The following is an 18878-nucleotide window of genomic DNA, read 5'->3' as shown; positions in this document are numbered from 1 at the left end:
CCGAGGTAGAGACTCAAGATGCCGTGAACCCGTCTAGGGAACACGTGATTAACATGCCCGAGCCGGTTATACAAAAGGCCAAGGCACCTTTGCCTAGGCCACCTCCACCTTATCCTCAACGGTTAGCAAAGCAAAAGAGTGACAATCAATTCAAAAAATTCATTGACATGATGAAAAGACACACAATCAATGTGCCCTTGGTGGAGGCACTTGAGCAAATGCCGGGGCACGCTAAGTTCATGAAAGATTTGGTAACAAAGAAAAGGTCAATGGAGTGTGAAACAATTAAAATGACTCATCAAGTGAGTGCCATAGTGCATTCAATGGCACCCAAGCTTGAGGACCCCAGAGCTTTTACTATCCTTGTACTATCGGAAGTGCGGATTTTGTCAAGGCCCTTTGTGACTTGGGGGCTAGCATAAATTTGATGCCTTACTCGGTCTTCAAGACTTTGGGAATTGGACAACCTCGACCGACCTCAATAAGACTTCAAATGGTGGATCGATCGATGAAGCGACCGTTAGGCATTATTGATGATGCACTTGTCCTGGTGGATAAGTTTATATTGCCGGCCGACTTTGTCATATTGGATTGTGAGGTGGAATTTGAAGTGCTGATTATTCTTTGTAGGACTTTCCTAGCTACGGGGAAGGCATTGGTTGATGTTGAAGCGGGTGAGTTGACTTTTCGAGTGGGGTATGAGAAGGTGCTATTCCATGTTTGCAAATCAATGAGACAACCCAATAGCACAGAGGTGTGCTCATTTGTGGACATTGTCACAGCTGTGACAGTGGATGACACAAAGTCCATGATCCATATCGAAGATCCCCTTGAGGCCGTGCTTCTTAATATGGATGTCAATGATGATGCTAGTAGAGTGGAGTGTGTGAATGCATTACATGGTATGGGTTCATATTCTTATGATCCTAGAAGGCTATTTTTAGATCTTGAAAACCGCAAAACTCCACCAACATAGCCATCGATTGAGGAGCCACCGGTGTTGGAGTTGAAGCCACTTCCTCCACACCTCAAGTATGAATTCTTGGGTTCAAATTCTACTTTAACTGTTATTCTTTCTTCTTGCCTTACTAACATGCAGGTTGAGGCCACCTTGGCGGTTGTTCAAAAGCGGAAAAGGGCAATCGGATGGACTCTGGCTGATATTCGGGGAATAAGCCCAGCATTTTTCATGCACAAAATCATCTTGGAGGAGGATGCAAAGCCTTCATTGGAGCATCAAAGAAGATTAAATGAGGCGATGCAAGAGGTGGTGAAGAAAGAGGTTATCAATTGGCTAGATGTTGGGGTGGTTTATCCTATTCCTGTCAGTTCGTGGACTTCTCCGGTGCAGTGTGCGCCGAAGAAGGGTGGTATGACCGTGGGGACCAATGACAACAATGAGCTCATTCCCACTAGAATGGTCACCGGGTGGAGAGTTTGTATGGATTACCGGAAGCTGAACAAGGTGACTAGAAAAGATCATTTCCCATTGCCATTCCTTGACCAAATGCTTGATCGTCTTGCGCACCAGGCTTTCTATTGCTTTCTGGATGTTTACTCGGGGTACAATCAAATTCTAATTGCCCCGGAGGATCAAGAGAAGACCATATTTACATGTCCTTATGGCACATTCGCTTTCTCTAGAATGCCATTTGGATTGTGTAATGCTCTGGCGACCTTCCAACGTTGCATGATGACTATTTTGACCGACATGGTGGAGGATATCTTGGAGGTCTTCATGGATGATTTCAGCGTGGTTGGGAATTCATTTGAGGAGTGCTTGGTAAACTTGGATAGAGTGTTGGCCTGATGTGAAGACACCAACCTTGTTCTCAATTGGGAAAAGTGCCATTTTATGGTAGAAAAAGGTATAGTGTTGGGTAACAAGATCTCAAAGCGAGGAATTGAAGTTGATAAGGCCAAGATTGAGGTTATTTTGAGGCTCCCTCCCCCTACTTCTGTCAAAGGGGTGAGGAGTTTCCTTGGGCACGCGGGTTTCTACCGGAGGTTCATAAAGAATTTTTCTAAAGTGGTACATCCATTGTGCAAGTTGCTAGAGAAAGATGCAAAGTTCTTGCTCGATGAGAGTTGTATGTGTGAGCACGTAATTTTTCCCCTATATGAATTACTCCCAGAAATTCAAAACAAAATAATTTCTTTCAGTGTTTGCAATTTTGTGGATTTTTGTGACATTTTCTGTTAATTGTTTGCAATTTTGTCTGGGCATTTTAATAAATGAAAAATACAAAAATATATGTGCATTTGCTTTTAGGATTTAATTTAGCATTTTAGGATTAATTGAGTAATTAGGTTATTTTAAAAGGGGAAAAATCAGAAAAGTAGTCATTTTTCACCTTTTATTTTTAATTTGTGATTTTTGAATTAGTTCTTCTTTAATTTATTAGTTGTGATAATTATCATTAGGTTTAATTATTATTTTTAGGTTAATTAGGTCCTAGGAATTATTTTAGATTTTGTTTAATTTGAGAAAAAATAAAAAGAAAAAGAGAAAGAAAAGAAAAAGGCTCTAAAAGAATTAGTGGAAATGAAGAAAAGGAACTTGGGCCTAATTAATTGAATCATCTCCAAGCCCAAACCCCTGCACCCCTGAAACCCGTCCAAATTGCCCTAATACCCAGCCCAAAACCACCCTGACCCGGTCCACCTTCTCCCCTCACCATCAAAACGACCTCGTTTCGTTTAATGGAGATCAGGACCGTCGAGGTCTTCCCCATCCAACGGTTGGGAAGCCGGGTCTCCCACGTATAAAAGTGTCCAAACGCACCCCCTACCCCCTCATCGTCTCTTTCATAGGGACTCTAACCTGCAAACCCTAATGACGCCGCCTCCATTTCCACCGCCTCAAGGTGGCGGCACCACTACCAAACAACCCCAAATTAATACCCTGAAGCCCCCATGACCTCCTCTCTCCAAATCCTTAACCCATACCCTTCGAATCTTTCCCGGCTCCATTGAATCTTGAATATAGGGATAGGGTTCAGAGCCCCAAAAGTTCAAAGTGTTCCAATCCTGGATTCTATGGCTTGCATGGTTACCAGCTCCAGTATTCAAGTGTCAGGCTACCGATTTTTCTACAAAATAACATTAGTCGCATGTTCTTGATAAAGAACAGGCGATTGGTATTATATTGTGGCTCTAATCGGAGAGGCATTCATGAGTGCAAGCAGAGTCGGTGTGTTTCTTTCTTTACTTTGGTTCGTTCTCCTATTATTCTTCTTCTATTCATCTTTTCTCCGAATAATTCAATTGAAAGACGAGTAAAATTCTGGCCAAGATAAAACCTGGTTTTTTTATATAGTTTGATCTTTTCTAGGTTTTACCCTTGATGTCGTTTGGTCTTGCTTGATGAATTCTGTGTTTGTCCTCGTTAGTTAATCATTTAGTTTAATCTAACTAGATCGAGGGTTTAATTTAGTTCAATTTCGAGTTAATTAGTATTTTAGCTTGTGTTTTAAATTGTGAAAAAATTGTTCATTTATTTCTTTGCCATTCACCTTAATTTGATTTGGGTTGGGGTCATCATGACATTTGGTCTTTGAATCATTTCAGAATCCATTCCCAGAGCTTGAATGGATTTTTGGGCCCATGTTTGTGTAACCATTGGGCCATTTAATCCATGACCCAACTGAGGCTGAGGGGTAATTTCAGGGTCCCCAAAGGGTACTATAGGTAATCTAGCTAGAGAATCTCTTGGATAACTAATTTAGAAGCTTCTAGTAGGGGTCTTCTATGGAATTTTAGACTTTAGCTTGGGTATCAAGTCAGAAAATGAGGGATTAATTGGCAAAAATGAAATTAAGGGGGGACTAGAAGTGCAAAACTAAACTCTCACGTATGCCTATTTGCTTGCCTATAAAGGCATTTCATTCTTGCCTTGCAAGGCAGAGATCAAGAGCTGAAAATCCTGAAAAATGCAAAAACTACAAAAAATTACTGTTTCATAGACTTTGAGTATTTTTGGTTGGTTTTCAAGAGCTTTTGGTTCGATTTTGGTTGTCTTTTGGTTGCTGAACATTGTTTGGGATTTCTGTTGATTTTAACCTGCCACAAAGCTGGTTCCCCTTTTGATTATTTCTGGGCTAACGCTGCAACTAACACTGGTCTATTGCTGTTGATTCCTCCTTCTTCTTATTCTGTTTGCTGTTGTCAGGTACATTCTCTTGAAATTCTACTGGATGTATGTGTCATAATGAAGATGAAAGTGAAAGTTTTGGAACATGGCAGCTGAATCTATTTTCTTTAGTTTCAGTTTTCTTCGTGGTGTTTATATGCTGGATCAGTTAATTCATTGTAGTTTAGCCACTCTTAGTACGATTAGCTAAATTTGTATGTTGTAGTTAAACCTTGGGACTGTTTGTGATATGCTACTGACAGAAATTTGGTGAATGCATAATTTCTGAAAGTTTTCTTTTTGAGCATTGATGGCATTAAGATGTGTTAAGTTAAACATCCTTGTTACTTTAGTGGTTTCATTTTGCGTGTTAAAATCATTTAGAATGAGGTAAATTTGTATGTTGTAGTTAAACCTTGGGACTGTTTGTGATATGCTACTGACAGAAATTTGGTGAATGCATAATTTCTGAAAGTTTTCTTTTTGAGCATTGATGGCATTAAGATGTGTTAAGTTAAACATCCTTGTTACTTTAGTGGTTTCATTTTGCGTGTTAAAATCATTTAGAATGAGGATTCAAAACAAGGGAAATGGTTATAGAGGGAAAGTTATTGATATGTTTACGTTGAATATGAGTGGATTATGATTAATATGCACATCGTGGAGTAAAAATAGGTGTGTGTAAAAGCTGAAATGGTAGAAAGTTGATTAGCATGTTCAAATGTGGGGCAGTTAGGGAAGGTACATAATTTCTTAGCTTTCATGGTTCTTCGTAGTTGTAAGTTTTTTCATGTTTTCTTTAATTAGCATCAGAAGGTATAGTCAACAAGAATGGTTCAAAAAAGGTTTCGTTTGGTTTTAATTAGTCCCTGATGCTCTAAAGGGCGTGCGTTGTTAAAGACTCGAAATCGAGTCGTGTTATGTATTGGTCTCAGCGATGGCTTTCTGAATTTGTGGCACTTCAGGCGCTCATTTGTGCTTTGGAGACTCGATACCGAGCCTCTCCCTAGCACAGCTATTTTCAGGAGCTTGGGGCTCACTATTGGGCCCAAAATAGGACAGGCTCTTCCTAATGAGACTTGGGCCACCTCTTTTCGTTGGGTTACTAGTTTATGCTGAACTAAATAATGCACGACCCTCATTTAATCCTTTCTTTTAAAATACTTAGAACTCGAGGCATGCCATTTAGCAAATTCACATGGGCCTCTCAAAGTTAAAAACTCGTAGTTGCTTTAGGTGCGTTGTTTTAATAATATTACCTTCCTAAACTCGGGTGCGCATTTATGTGACCCAAATCCAAACCTCAACAATGTCGAAATATATCGAAGACCGCGAATGCATTTATGTGATGTGGTTCAAGACGTATTTTGACAGTGTTGCAATATTCCTAAAAGTGAATAAAAGCGGTTAAAAATTAAAATTTGCACATAAGTTTAAAATGTTTTTAAAATCAGATAATTAAGCTGAATATAGCAATTGAGCGACTGTGCTAGAACCAAAGAACTCGGGAATGCCTAACACCTTCTCCCGGGTTAACAGAATTCCTTACCCAAATTTCTGGTTCGCGGACTGTAATATAGAGTCAATCTTTCCTCGATTCGGGATTTGAACCGGTGACTTGGGACACCATAAATCTCCCAAATGGCGACTCTGAATCTTTAAATAAAAATAATCCCATTTCGATTGTCCTTTAATTGGAAAAAGTCCCTTATACCCTTTTGGGGGTAGGTAAAAAAGAGGTGTGACAGCTCTAGCGACTCTGCTAAGGACCGAACCCAGAATCTCTGGTTTAGGGTTCAAAATTCGAGCTTAGATAAATTGTTATATTTGGCTTTATCTGATTTTGTTACATGTTTGGGCTCAATGTACTAAATGTTGTTTTTTTACCGCTTTGATATTATCTGCACTGTATATATAAACTGCTACGAAACACCTCTCTTCTCTCTGCCGAGGAGTGCACGCTGGTCGTGACTTCTTTCTGTTAGTGTCATATCCAAAATAGGACGAGGTTCAGACAAGTTGCAAAGCCGGATGATCTTTTGCTTATCGGTATGCAGCCCCCCTTCGGCTCGAGTTATCCGCTCGGGTAAGCCAAGTCTAGAACAAATAAACCCAGGTTTTTAAACATAGTATAACAATACCTCAAGCCGGATCCCTAGTAGGAACGTTTGTTTGCATCATGTGCATTTTGACTTTGGAGACTCAACATAGGGGTTGGGTTTGTCTAGGACAGGTGTACCAAAAATGAGAAAGACCATCCTGATGCATCTTACTTGCTACTTGTGCATTTATTTGCTTCAGATTTGCATGTTGACCGGCTTTTGAATAAAAGGAGAGAGTTTGAAAAAAAAATAGTTGTGTAAGGGACAAGGGAGGTAATTACCTGTTTTGAAAACCAATGTCCCGAAATATATCGAAACTCTACCGAGATTTTGAAAAAAAAAACAACAAAAGAGAATTTTTTTGTTTTCAGGGAAAAATAAAAGTTGGTTTTTGTCAAAATTGCCCGAACTACACCAGTTTGATTCTCACAGGGTGTGGGATACGTAGGCAACATCGGGTCCAACTTTCCTTTTGCAAAAATAGCCCAAAAGAACAAAAATTTTACTTTTATTTGAAAATAATTAGGGTGGTGTCATTCTTGTCAAAAATAGCCGAATGTCCCTAAAAGGGCGCAGAAAGGCTGCTTTTGCAAGAACAGCCGTCTGAGGTCATTTTTTAAGGTTTTCGTTGGTTAGTCAACACAGCCTTAAAATCTTCGTCTTCGAGGTGCTGAAAGGCCGTATTTGCAAAACCAGATTTTATTTTTAATTTGAAAAAAAAAGAAGTAAAAAAGTGTCAACTTTGTCTTTGAGTCAAATGAGTCTTGATTTTTGCTTAATCACCCTAATAAATATGCAGAATGAGCACGAGTCCAAGTTTGCCAATAGCAGTTAGGAACAAGATCCCTTTGGAGTTGCATATGTGGTGGGAGGATCTAGGAAAATCGGAGCAAGATAAGGTCAGTCTACATTTGGGAGGTCTCACCGGGTTGTTAAAGATCAGACCTAGAGGAGATATAATAAAGGCTTTGGTTACGTTTTGGGACCCGGTCCATAATGTATTTCACTTCTCGAATTTTGAACTCACTCAAACCTTGGAAGAGATAGCAGGTTATATGGAAAGTACTGAAGGGTTGAGGCATAAGTATTTGATCGCTCCAAGAGCCGTTAACTCTCACAAATTCATGGATTTGCTAAAGATAAGCAAGGGAGTCCCGTACTCCGAGTTGGAGGGTGGTTTTTCCACTCTACGTTTTATATACTAGAGGTACGGGCATGTAGGACGGTTCAACGATCCGAAAAGCGGGGTTTGTAGCAAAGGGAACCGAACAAAATGGGATGAGCATAGGCGTTTCGCCTTCATGGTAGCTTTCTTAGGCCTTGTGGTGTTTCCCCGAAAAGACAGGAATATTGATTTGCGGGTGGCTAGAGTCGTCAAGGTCATGATTACCAATGCCAAGAGCACTCCCACCCCTATGATAGTGTCTGAGATATACCGAGCTCTCACAGCTTGTAAAGTTGGGGCAGATTTCTTCAAGGGATGCAATTTGCTATTACAGATGTGGATGATCGAGCACCTATGTCATCACCCTCAGTATATGAGTTACGAATATACAGAGAAAAGTTGCATTGAAGAGTTTGTAACAAGGATTTCAGGGTTCAAACTGCCAGAGGGGTTTGGAGATTGGGTATCCCGCCTTCGTTCCATCACCATGGGACAGATAGAATGGACACTGGGTTGACTTCCTATTGAATAAATTGTGTATATGCCTGCCACTGGTCCTTACTTCCTCCTAATGGGTCTGCGAGGTATTCAGCCCTACGCTCCTTACCGGGTGATGAGACAGTTGGGAGGGTGTCAGGTGATGCACCCAGATGAAGATCTTAGTGTTTATGCGGTTGAGGTTAGTTCCGACGGCCAATTTCATGAAGAAACAGTTCGTTCTATTTGGGACGAATGCCAGTATTTGACGGTGAACACTCGAGTGTGTGACCTATCTAGAGGCGAAGTCTCACCCGCCTATCTTTCCTGGTATAAAAAGAAGAACATTGCAAGGGCCGAACCAGAAAGACCAGCCAAAAAGCCTCACATTCAGGAATTCATTGAGGCATCGCAAGAACAGTGGGCTTGGTTTGCCAAGGAGAATAAATACAAGGCCACAATCAAAAAGTTGGAAAGACAAGTCAAAGAACTTCAATTCGAGAATAGCTTGCAAGCCACGACGGACGAAGGTGAAAAGAAAAAGCTAGCCAAAGAAACTTAAGGCCCTTGGAGCCCAAATTCATAAAATGAAAATAGCGGCAGAAAACCCCGCCCGAAGTGCCAAAGGAGAAAAACTTATAGATAACCTGAGGCAGAAAGTGGGGGAATATAGTTTTGATCTCAACAAAGTAGAAAATGAACTAGCCAGGGCTCGAAAGCAATTGGCTAAGAACACGGATGAATGAGCGTGCCTGATTAAGCAATTGAAAGAAAAGCACAACAATGAGGTTGCAGGGTTAAAAAAGAAGGTCATTACCGCGGATAACAAAATGATCAAACAGGCGAAAGATTTCAAGGCTGAAAGAGAAAATTGTTATACAACATTAGCACAATTAGAAATAGATTTGCAAACAACTTCAGGAGGAGAATCATACGATTGAGCAAACCTTGGAAGCCAGGGCCCAGCAGATCGGGCATTTGTTGCAAGAAAAATGTGTCATAATAGAGAGAATTAGAACCATCACCGATTACATTGTTGTGAAGTGCCAAGCCTGTGAGGATATGACTCGCACCACCTTCTTCGTAGTAGTGATGACATTTGTTAAACAGATAATGAGTGACTTGGATAGACTTCAAAGGGATCTTCCATATAGGCCCGCGGCGAGACCGAATGATGTCCCGCGGGCACCAGGAGCATTAATGTGTTCATGATTTTCATTTAAGTCTATATTTCCTTTTCCGCTAGAGTTTGTCAGTTGTTTTGAGTCTGTATTTTCTTTCTGCTGGAGTCTATCAGATGTTTCGAGTCTGTATTTTCTTTTGTTAGATTATGATAGTTTATTTTTGGAGTCTGTATTGCGTCTTTTCATCAGAGTCGGTTAGTTGCTTTTGGAGTCTATTAGTTTTGAGTCTTTGTGATCAAAACATTTGCTTTTTATGAAAATTGAAAATTCCAAAATATTTGGTTATCTATTTCCCCAGAACTACGCTCAGTCTGATTCATGCGGGGTCATGATACGTAGGCAATCTCCATAGGATTCGACCATAATCCAAAATAAAGAAAAAGAATGATAAGTAAAAAATGAGGAAAAGAAAAGGAGAGAGAGAGAAAAGAAACCATGAGAAGGAAACAATGACAAAACAAGAGAGAGAAATGAGAGGATAAAAACAAAGAGAAATCAAGCATAGAAAGGCATGAGTGAAAAGAAAGGAGAAGAAGTTGCAAATGGAAATAAGGAAAATCTGGAATGACGCAAGCAACCGATTAAATGCATAATAGAAACGGTTAACTGCTTACGTACATTCACTCCTCAAATGTGTGGTTTCCTGTCTGTTAAATCCCTAATCACTAACAAGTTTGTTATTGATGAATTGTCAGTCAGGCAGGTGGTTAATTTGATTGGCATTCTAGCAACTCACTCCTATAACACCCGGTCCAAAAACAAGCTGAACATGGCCAACCAGGAACTTGAGGAGAGTATTGTCGATCCGTCAAAAGAGGTGGAAGAATCAGAGGTTAATCTGAAAGATGAGTTGTATAAGCTGAATCAGCAGATGGCTGAAATGTACCAAGCATGAGCAAAAGGGCACCCACCGCCAGTTTACCCCACCAACCCTGCTTTTATCCCGCCATTGGCTCAAACCCAGAGACCTACCACTGTGAACTCATCTCCAGCATTTCCCCTCTACCAATAGTGCTATGGCACCACTTCCCATACATCACAAGCTCCACCACCCAAACAAGTCCCGCACCCTCCTCCATCAATCACTCCTATTTTTGTGGCACCTCCACCTACTGCATTACACTGATCCTCCAGTGAGCCTCTGTTCTAGACTCATGAAAACTAGTATTACCCCCCGGAGCCCACTTTCAAGGTTCCCGAACCCTATTCCTACACTCATCATTTTGACCTCCCTGTGGAAACTGAAAAACCATCTAAAAATCCCGAACAGGAGGAGATGTTCAGGAAAGTTAAAAGTCTGGAACAATCGTTCGGGGACATACGGGGGTTGGGAGGTCAAATAAGTGTGGCTTACAAAGATCTATGTCTATTTCCATATGTGCAATTGCCGGCGGGGTTTAAGATGCCCAAGTTTGATTTGTATGATGGGCACGTTGATCCAATGGTGCATTTGAGAGGTTTTTCTAGCAAAATGAGGGGAGCTGGCAGAAAAGACAAGCTGCTAATGGCATATTTCAGTTAGAGTCTGAGTGGATCAGCGCTAGAATAGTATACTCGGTAGGATCACGGAAGATGGTACATATGGGATGATCTAGCCCAGGCATTTGCTTGCCACTTCCGGTACAATATCGAGATTATTCCGGATCGTCTGTCTTTGACAAAACTTGAGAAAAAGCACAATGAAAGTTTCAGGGAATATGGTTTTAGGTGGAGAGAGCATGCAGTGAGGGTTGACCCTCCAATGAAAGAAAGTGAAATGGTGGATTATTTTCTGCAGGCCTTAGAACCCATTTATTACAGTCATCTGATATCAGCAGTAGGCAAGTCCTTCAATGAAGTGGTAAATATGGGCAGTATGGTAGAAGAAGGGCTCAAAACAAACAAAATCATGAGTTACTCGACTATTAAAGCAACCACCCAGGCCATTCAAAGCAAAACTGGGGGAGTAATTGGAAAGAAGAAGAAAGAGGATGTAGCAACGATTGATTCAGGAGCTTGGTTCGGACCCAGGGGTCCATCACATTACTATAACCAGCCTTGACCCCACCACCAAACCTACCCTTATACCCCATATAGCCCAACACAACACTACTACCCACCACCAGTCCCCCATTTTTCTATCCACCATGCCCAAACATATAGCCAACCTCTGGCCCACGCACAATGGTGTGCGCCAGTCCCACAAAATATATACCCAGCTCCACAAAATTCTTATCCACCCCCAAGAGCCTACCGAAACCCTCCTATCTCAAGTTTCCGGCCCAACCAAGCATTTAAGAATGAGAGGTTGCAGAAGAAGAGAACATTCACTCCATTGGGAGAATCCTATACTAGTTTGTTCCACAAGTTAAGACAATTGGGTATGCCGAGTCCGATCGAGCCGAAAATGCCAAATCCTCCCCCGAGGAATCTTGATCACTCTGTGAGTTGCGAATATTGTTCTGGAGCTCCAGGGCATGACACAGAGAAATGCTGGCAATTGAAAACAGCTATTCAAGAGCTCATTGATACTAATTGGATTGAGGTTCAAGCTCCGGAGGTACCTAATATTAACCAAAACCCATTGTCGGCACACCATGAGACAAATATGATTACGATAGTGCATAAGGAAGGGGATCCTAAGAAGTCTTCGGAAACTGACATGATGATTCGGTACAGTGAAGCCAGGCCTTTCAAAAATCAACAAGTGAGAAGTCTGTGATCATGTTGAATGGGGCAAATAGTGAACCATATGTGGTGGTTAAGAAGGGGTCCTCAAGTGACGTTACAGGGAAACATGAAAGAGCGAAAGTGGTTGTGCTAGGAGTGGCGAACAAGCCTGTTGTAATCGTGGAAGGTGCCCGCATAGACCCTGTTATATCAAGCCGATAACTCAATTACCAATAGTCAACAGCAGGGCGGTCCCGTGGAATTATGAACGAGTGACAGTGAATTACAAGGGGAAAGAAGTTAAAGAAGAAGTATGTGAGACCCATGGTTTGACTCGATCGGGGAGATGCTTTGCCCCCGAAGAGTTGAGAAAAGCTAAAAGCTCCAAAGACAACCTAGTGCTAGTGAAGAAAGCTGTGACCGAAGAAGAAGCAGAAGAATTCTTGAGAAAGATGAAAGTGCAGGACTATTCCATTGTGGAGCAGTTAAGGAAGACACTGGCTCAGATCTTACTATTGTCATTATTGATCAATTCATATGAGCATCGCCGGGCTTTGATGAAGATCCTGAATGAAGCCTACGTTTCTGACAAAATCTCAGTAAACCACCTGGAAAAGATAACTAACAAGATATTTGAGGTAAGCAGAGTCACTTTTTCTGATGATGAGTTGCCCATGGAGGGTATTGAGCACAATAGAGCCCTTTATCTCATGGTGAAATGTGAAGATTTTGTGGTTACCCGAGTACTGGTCGACAATGGTTCCAGTGCGATCATTTACCCTCTCTCTACTTTGAACAAATTGAAGGTGGATGATGAAAGATTTCACAAGAATAGTATATGCGTTCGAGGATTCGATGGTGGAGGAAAAGATTCAGTTGGGGACATAGTGCTTGAGCTTACAATAGGGCCTGTTGAATTTACCATGGAGTTCCAGGTGCTCGATGTTGCTGTTTCTTACAATCTGCTATTGGGTCGGCCCTGGATTTATGCGGCAAAAGCGGTCCCGTCTACACTGCATCAAATGGTCAAGTTTGAATGGGATAGACAGGAAATTGTTGTGCACGGTGAGGATAATTTGTGTGCCCCCAGTGATGCTATTTTTCCGTTCATAGAGTTTGAAGACGACAAGGGGCCATGGGTTTATCAAGTTTTTGACACGGTATCGGTAGAGAAAATTCCAAAAGGGAAGTGTGTTCTAGTGCCGAGGGTAGCCGCTACAGCAGTCATGGTAGCCATTGAAATGTTGAAAAATGGTTTTGTACCAGGCAAGGGTTTGGGTGCATCTCTGTAAAGTATCGTACAGCCGATATCACTCCCCGAAAAACTTGGATACATTTTGTTTGGGTTTCAAGCCCACAGTTGTGGACATAAAAAGAGCCAGAAAACTAAAACAGAGGGAAAGGGTCCTCCCAAAGCCTATCCCACGTCTCTCCAGATCATTTGTCATGCCCGGCACCAAGAAACGCCTAGCAACAACAGTTCCCAGTACTGTGGTTAGTCCTGATAAGGAGTTGCTTGAAATGTTTGAGAAATTATTCGACAAGGTGAACATGGTGGCAGCTGGAGAGGGTTCTAGCAAGGCAGATGTGCAATTTGTTGGGCCCGGTGCAAATATTAACAATTGGGAAGCTACTCCTCTCCTCACCAGGAAGGAGTTTTGGTAGTTTGCTTTGATTTTCTTTCAGTTTATCTGGATTATTCTAGGGTTATAATTCCGATTTTATGTTCCATGCGTTTGGATGTATAAACATTGATATCTTTTAATTTCAATGAAGTGCAATTTCCCTTTTCCTCATTCCTGACTGTTTTATTTTTTTTTTCTTTTCTTCCTTGTACAACTCTTTTTATGTTGGTTTCAATAACATGACATGCATGAGGAATCTTCGACCCAGTCTTAAAAGGCAATCTAATTCGGAAATAGTAATTCAAGAAATAGAGTGTGATAATGAATCAGAATACGACGAGGATGAGGCCTTTGAAGAGAATAGTAAAGAACTAAGCCATTTTGAAGAAAAACCCAAGCCTAACCTGAGTGATACAGAAGCAATCAATTTAGGGGACCTAGACAATATCACATAAACTAAGATAAGTGTCCATCTTCAACCTCAACTCAGGGAGGAGATAATTAAAGCATTGGTTTAATACAAAGATATTTTTGCATGGTCATATGACGACATGCCAGGTTTAAGCACTGATTTGGTGGTTCACAAATTGCCCACTGACCCGACATTCCCTCCTATCAAGCAGAAGCTGAGAAAATTTAAAACTGATATGAGTGTGAAAATCAAAGCAGAGGTTACCAAGCAGTTGGATGCAAAAGTTATTCGGGTCATTCGGTATCCCACTTGGTTAGCCAATGTAGTACCTATGCCAAAGAAGCATGGCAATACCAGGGTATGTGTTTATTACCGTGATCTCACTAAGGCGAGTCCCAAGGACAACTTTCCACTACCAAATATCCGCATTCTGATTGATAATTGTGCCAAACACGAGATTGGGTCTATTGTGGATTGCTATACGGGCTATTATCGAATCCTAATGGATGAGGAAGATGCAGAGAAGACGACATTCATCACACCGTGGGGAACATACTGCTATAGGGTCATGCCTTTTGGTTTGAAAAATGTTGGGGCAACTTACATGAGGCCAATGACAACCATATTCCATGACATGATACACAGAGAGATCGAGGTCTATGTGGATCATGTAGTCATAAAGTCCAGAAAGCAGTCTGATCATGTCAAAGATTTGAGAAAATTCTTCCAAAGGCTTCGCAGGTACAATCTTAAGCTCAATCCTGCAAAATGTGCATTTGGTGTGCCATCTGGAAAACTGTTGGGATTCATAGTCAGCCGTCGAGGTATCAAATTGGACCCTTCAAAGATCAAAGCTATTCAAGAGTTTCCACCCACAAGGAACAAGACTGAGGTGACGAGCCTATTGGGGAGATTGAATTACATCAGCAGGTTTATTGCTCAGCTTACGACAACTTGTGAGCCTATCTTCAAGCTGCTGAAGAAAGATATCGCAGTCAAGTGGACAGATGAGTGTTAGGAAGCATTTGTTAAGATAAAAGGGTACTTATCAAACATGCATGTGTTGGTGCCACCAGAATAGGGGATACCTTTGATTCTGTATTTGATAGTCCTGGACAATTCCTTTGGTTGTGTATTGGGTCAGCATGACATCACCGGTAAGAAGGAGTAAGCCATCTATTATCTCAGCAAGAAGTTCACGTCTTACGAGGTTAAGTACACTCACCTTGAGAGGACATGTTGCGCCCTGACTTGGGTAGCACAGAAGTTGAAGCTCTATTTGTTCTCTTACACTACTTACCTCATCTCTCGTATGGATCTGTTAAAGTATATCTTTCAGAAGCCTATGCCTATAGGGAGGCTCGTAAAATGGCAAATCTTGCTTACATAATTTGACATCGTCTATGTGACTAGGACTGCGATGAAAGCCCAGGCATTGGCCTATCATTTGGTTGAGAACCCAGTGGATAAGGAATATGAGCCTTTGAAGACTTACTTCCCTGATGAAGAAGTCATGCACACTGATGAGTGGGGACCAGTTGGGGAGCCAGGGTGGAAACGTTTCTTTGACGGAGCTGCTAACATGAAGGGCGTTGGGATAGGAGTCGTACTTATTTCTGAAGCGGGGCATCACTGCCCTGTTACCGCTCAACTTCGTTTCTACTATACTAACAATATGGCTGAGTACGAGGAGTGCATTTTGGGTTTGAGATTGGCTGTAGACATGGGTGTCCAGGAAGTCTTGGTCTTGGGAGACTCGAACCTTCTAGTGCACCAGATCCAAGGGGAATGGGAAACACGGTATTTAAAACTCATACCGTACCGGCAATGTTTGCATGATCTTTGCCAGCGGTTTCAGTTAGTAGAGGTAAGGAACACTCCAAGGATCCATAATGATGTTGATGATTCTTTGGCTACTCTGGCGTAATGTTACATCACCCAGATAAGGCTTATGTTGACCCTTTGCATATTCAGGTCCATGATCAGCATGCTTACTGTAATGTGGTGGAAGAAGAACTTGATGGTGAGCCTTTGTTTCATAATATCAAGGAATATATTAGGATGGAGGTATATCCAGTACAAGCCACCGGTGATCAAAAGAGAACAATTAGGCGATTGACAAGCAACTTTTTCTTCAGCATAGGGGGTACAAAAGGACTCTAGATCTTGGACTACTGATATGTATAGATGCTAGGCAGGCCACAGCTATTATGACCGAAGTACATTCTGGAGTTTGTGGACCACACATGAGAGGGTACGTGCTGGCAAAGAAGATTCTCTGAGCAGGTTATTATTGGATCACTATGGAGCGAGATTGTATCAGTTTCGTGCGTAAATGTCATCAATGCCAAGTGCATGGAGATTTGATTCATTCTCCACCATCTGAATTACACACAATGTCTGCACCATGGCTTTTTTTTTGCATGGGGCATAGATGTCATTGGGCCAATTGAGCCATCAGCATCAAATGGGCACAGGTTCATTCTAGTGGCGATCGACTATTTCACCAAGTGGGTAGAGGCTAAAACGTTCAAGTCCGTAACCAAGAAAGCGGTGGTTGATTTTGTGCACTCAAATATCATTTGTCGGTTTGGGATACCAAAGGTGATCATTACAGACAATGGGGCTAATCTCAACAGTCATCTAATGAAAGAGGTATGTCGGCAATTCAAGATTATGCATCGCAATTCCACCCCTTACTCTCCCAAGGCAAATGGAGCAGTTGAGGCGGCCAATAAGAATATAAAGAAGATGCTTCGGAAAATGGTGGAAGGTTCCAGCCAATGGCATGAGAAGCTGCCTTTTGCATTGCTGGGTTATCGCACTACTATTCGTACTTCAGTAGGGGCAACTCCTTATTTGTTGGTATATGGCACTGAGGCGGTGATACCTGCGAAAACTGAAATCTCGTCCCTTCGGATTGTTGCTGAGGTCGAAATTGATGATGATGAATAGGTCAAACTCGCTTGGAATAGTTGAGTTTAATTGATGAGAAAATATTAGCAGCAGTGTGTCATGGCCAGTTGTATCAACAGAGAATGGCAAGAGCATATAATAAGAAGGTACGTCCATGGAGGTTTGAAGTGGGTCAGTTAGTATTGAAACGTATCCTTCCTTATCAGGCTGAAGCGAGAGGCAAGTTCTCCCCAAACTGGCAGGGGCCGTTCATCGTGATGAGAGTGTTGTCCAATGGTGCTTTGTATTTAACAGATGTAGAAGGCAAATGTGTAGAAATGGCCATCAATTCTGATGCGGTCAAAAGACATTATGTATGATCTCTTCGGTTAAATTGCATTTGTTTGTAATTGGCATATTTTGAAGATTGGAATGACGAAGGCATTTTGTTCTGCTATCTAAACACTTTACCCTTTGTTACCCCTTTGAGCCTTATTTATTTTCTTTCATACCCCTCTTTCGGGATCAGTAGCAAAGATCAGAAATGCAAGCGTGAAAATAAGTAAAGGAAAAGAAGAAAGAGGAAAAAAACAACAACAACAACAACAAAACAACATAAAGAGAAAAAGAAGAAAGAAAAGAAAAGAGGAGAAAGAGGAAGAAAAGGAAAGAAAAATCACAGCAACAAAGTAATTCCTATAACATGAACTACGTTCGACCTGATTCCTTTTAAGGATACGTAGGCAGCCTCACAGTTCGGTCTCACCAAAACAAAATCCAAAAGTCCCCGAGCAAGAAACTGGGGTAGAAGTTATGGTTGTTGTGAGAAATCTGATTCCGAAAGTTGTTATTTTTAACCTATTTGAATTGTTTCGATCCTTTGATACCCTTTCTTTCAAACCCTATCCAAAAGCCTACATTACGGTCCAAAGAATGACCTTCTGATCAGTCTTTGAGAAATGCCAAGTCGAGCAGGTAGGGCTGATTCATATCAGGGGCAACACTCTGGTCCAAGCAAAAAAATAATGAAAATGAGAGAGTCTTATTGGTGAAAACCCTCACAGGCACCGTCAGTCGATAGAAGCTGAGACAAATCAAAAATGAGAGAGTCTTATTGGTGAAAACCTTCACGGAAACCTTGAGGAGAAAGTGAGTTGAGAGATGAATAAATGAGAGAGGTCTGTTGGTGAAAACCTTTCAGGGCACCGCAGGATGAACAAGGTCAAGATTTGAGTGAAGAAATCAAGTTGTGGAGTTCCGGGGCAACAAAGTATGGCAACTGAAAGTTGATCGGTTAGACATACTGGACCGATTAATCTAAAATGCATGTCATGATCATTGGTACCAGCTGTTCTGCTTAGATAAGTCTCTTTTCTTTTTCCCTTTTTAGCAGTCACCCAGTTTTGGATTCTTCTTATTCTTAACTCTCAAAGTCATTGCATTTCATTTCTTTTGGGGTTTATTTTTTTCTAAGATGTTTCAATGTCAGTCTTGTTCAAAGCAAATGAGAAAGGATTTCAAAGCTCATTACCAACTTCCAAAATTGCGAAGCACAGTTTGGCCAGAACATACCAAAGACAACATGATGTAAAGTGGGATACAAGGAATCACCGGAAGTTTCATCGGGGGAATAATTTGGTAATGTCATTGGAGATGCAAAGGTTCAGATAAGGGGACCAAAGGTGTAAAACAACAGTATGGGTATAGAACACTCGGGTCGTCAAAGGACATGGGGTTTGAAAGTCAGACAGCAAGTCAAGCGGTTTAGGGCCAGTTCGGGAAAGCAGGTCAAAACAAAACATGGCAGCGGAAAGACCTTCAACAAGAATGCCATCAACTAACCACCATTTTAAACTGACAAGATTTTCCTTTGATTGAAACAAGGGCAAAAAAAATCATTTGTTTCGGAGGAATTCTCCGTAAGAGAAGAGCAAGCACTAATCAGGTTTGACCGTAAACTCTCAGGACCTTCCTGGAAAATGTGGCTTAGTTAAAATTCAAAAAAATCATGAATAGCATATAGGAAGGTAAGTTGGTTTCAATGTTTGCATGTTTTAGATAGGATTCAATTAGGAGTTTCCAAGACCCTCCTGGAAAATGGGACCTAGTTTAAAATTCAAAACAATCATGAGTAGCATAATCTAGCATAAATGTACCCCGAAGGAATATAAGTTGGCTTCAAAGTTTGCATGTTTAAGATAGGATTCAATTAGGAGTTTTCAGTACCCTCCTGGATA

The sequence above is a fragment of the Nicotiana sylvestris genome, chromosome 1 (assembly GCF_000393655.2).
Source record: "Nicotiana sylvestris chromosome 1, ASM39365v2, whole genome shotgun sequence".
NCBI lineage: Eukaryota > Viridiplantae > Streptophyta > Magnoliopsida > Solanales > Solanaceae > Nicotiana > Nicotiana sylvestris.
Note: the sequence above shows the minus strand (reverse complement) of the source record.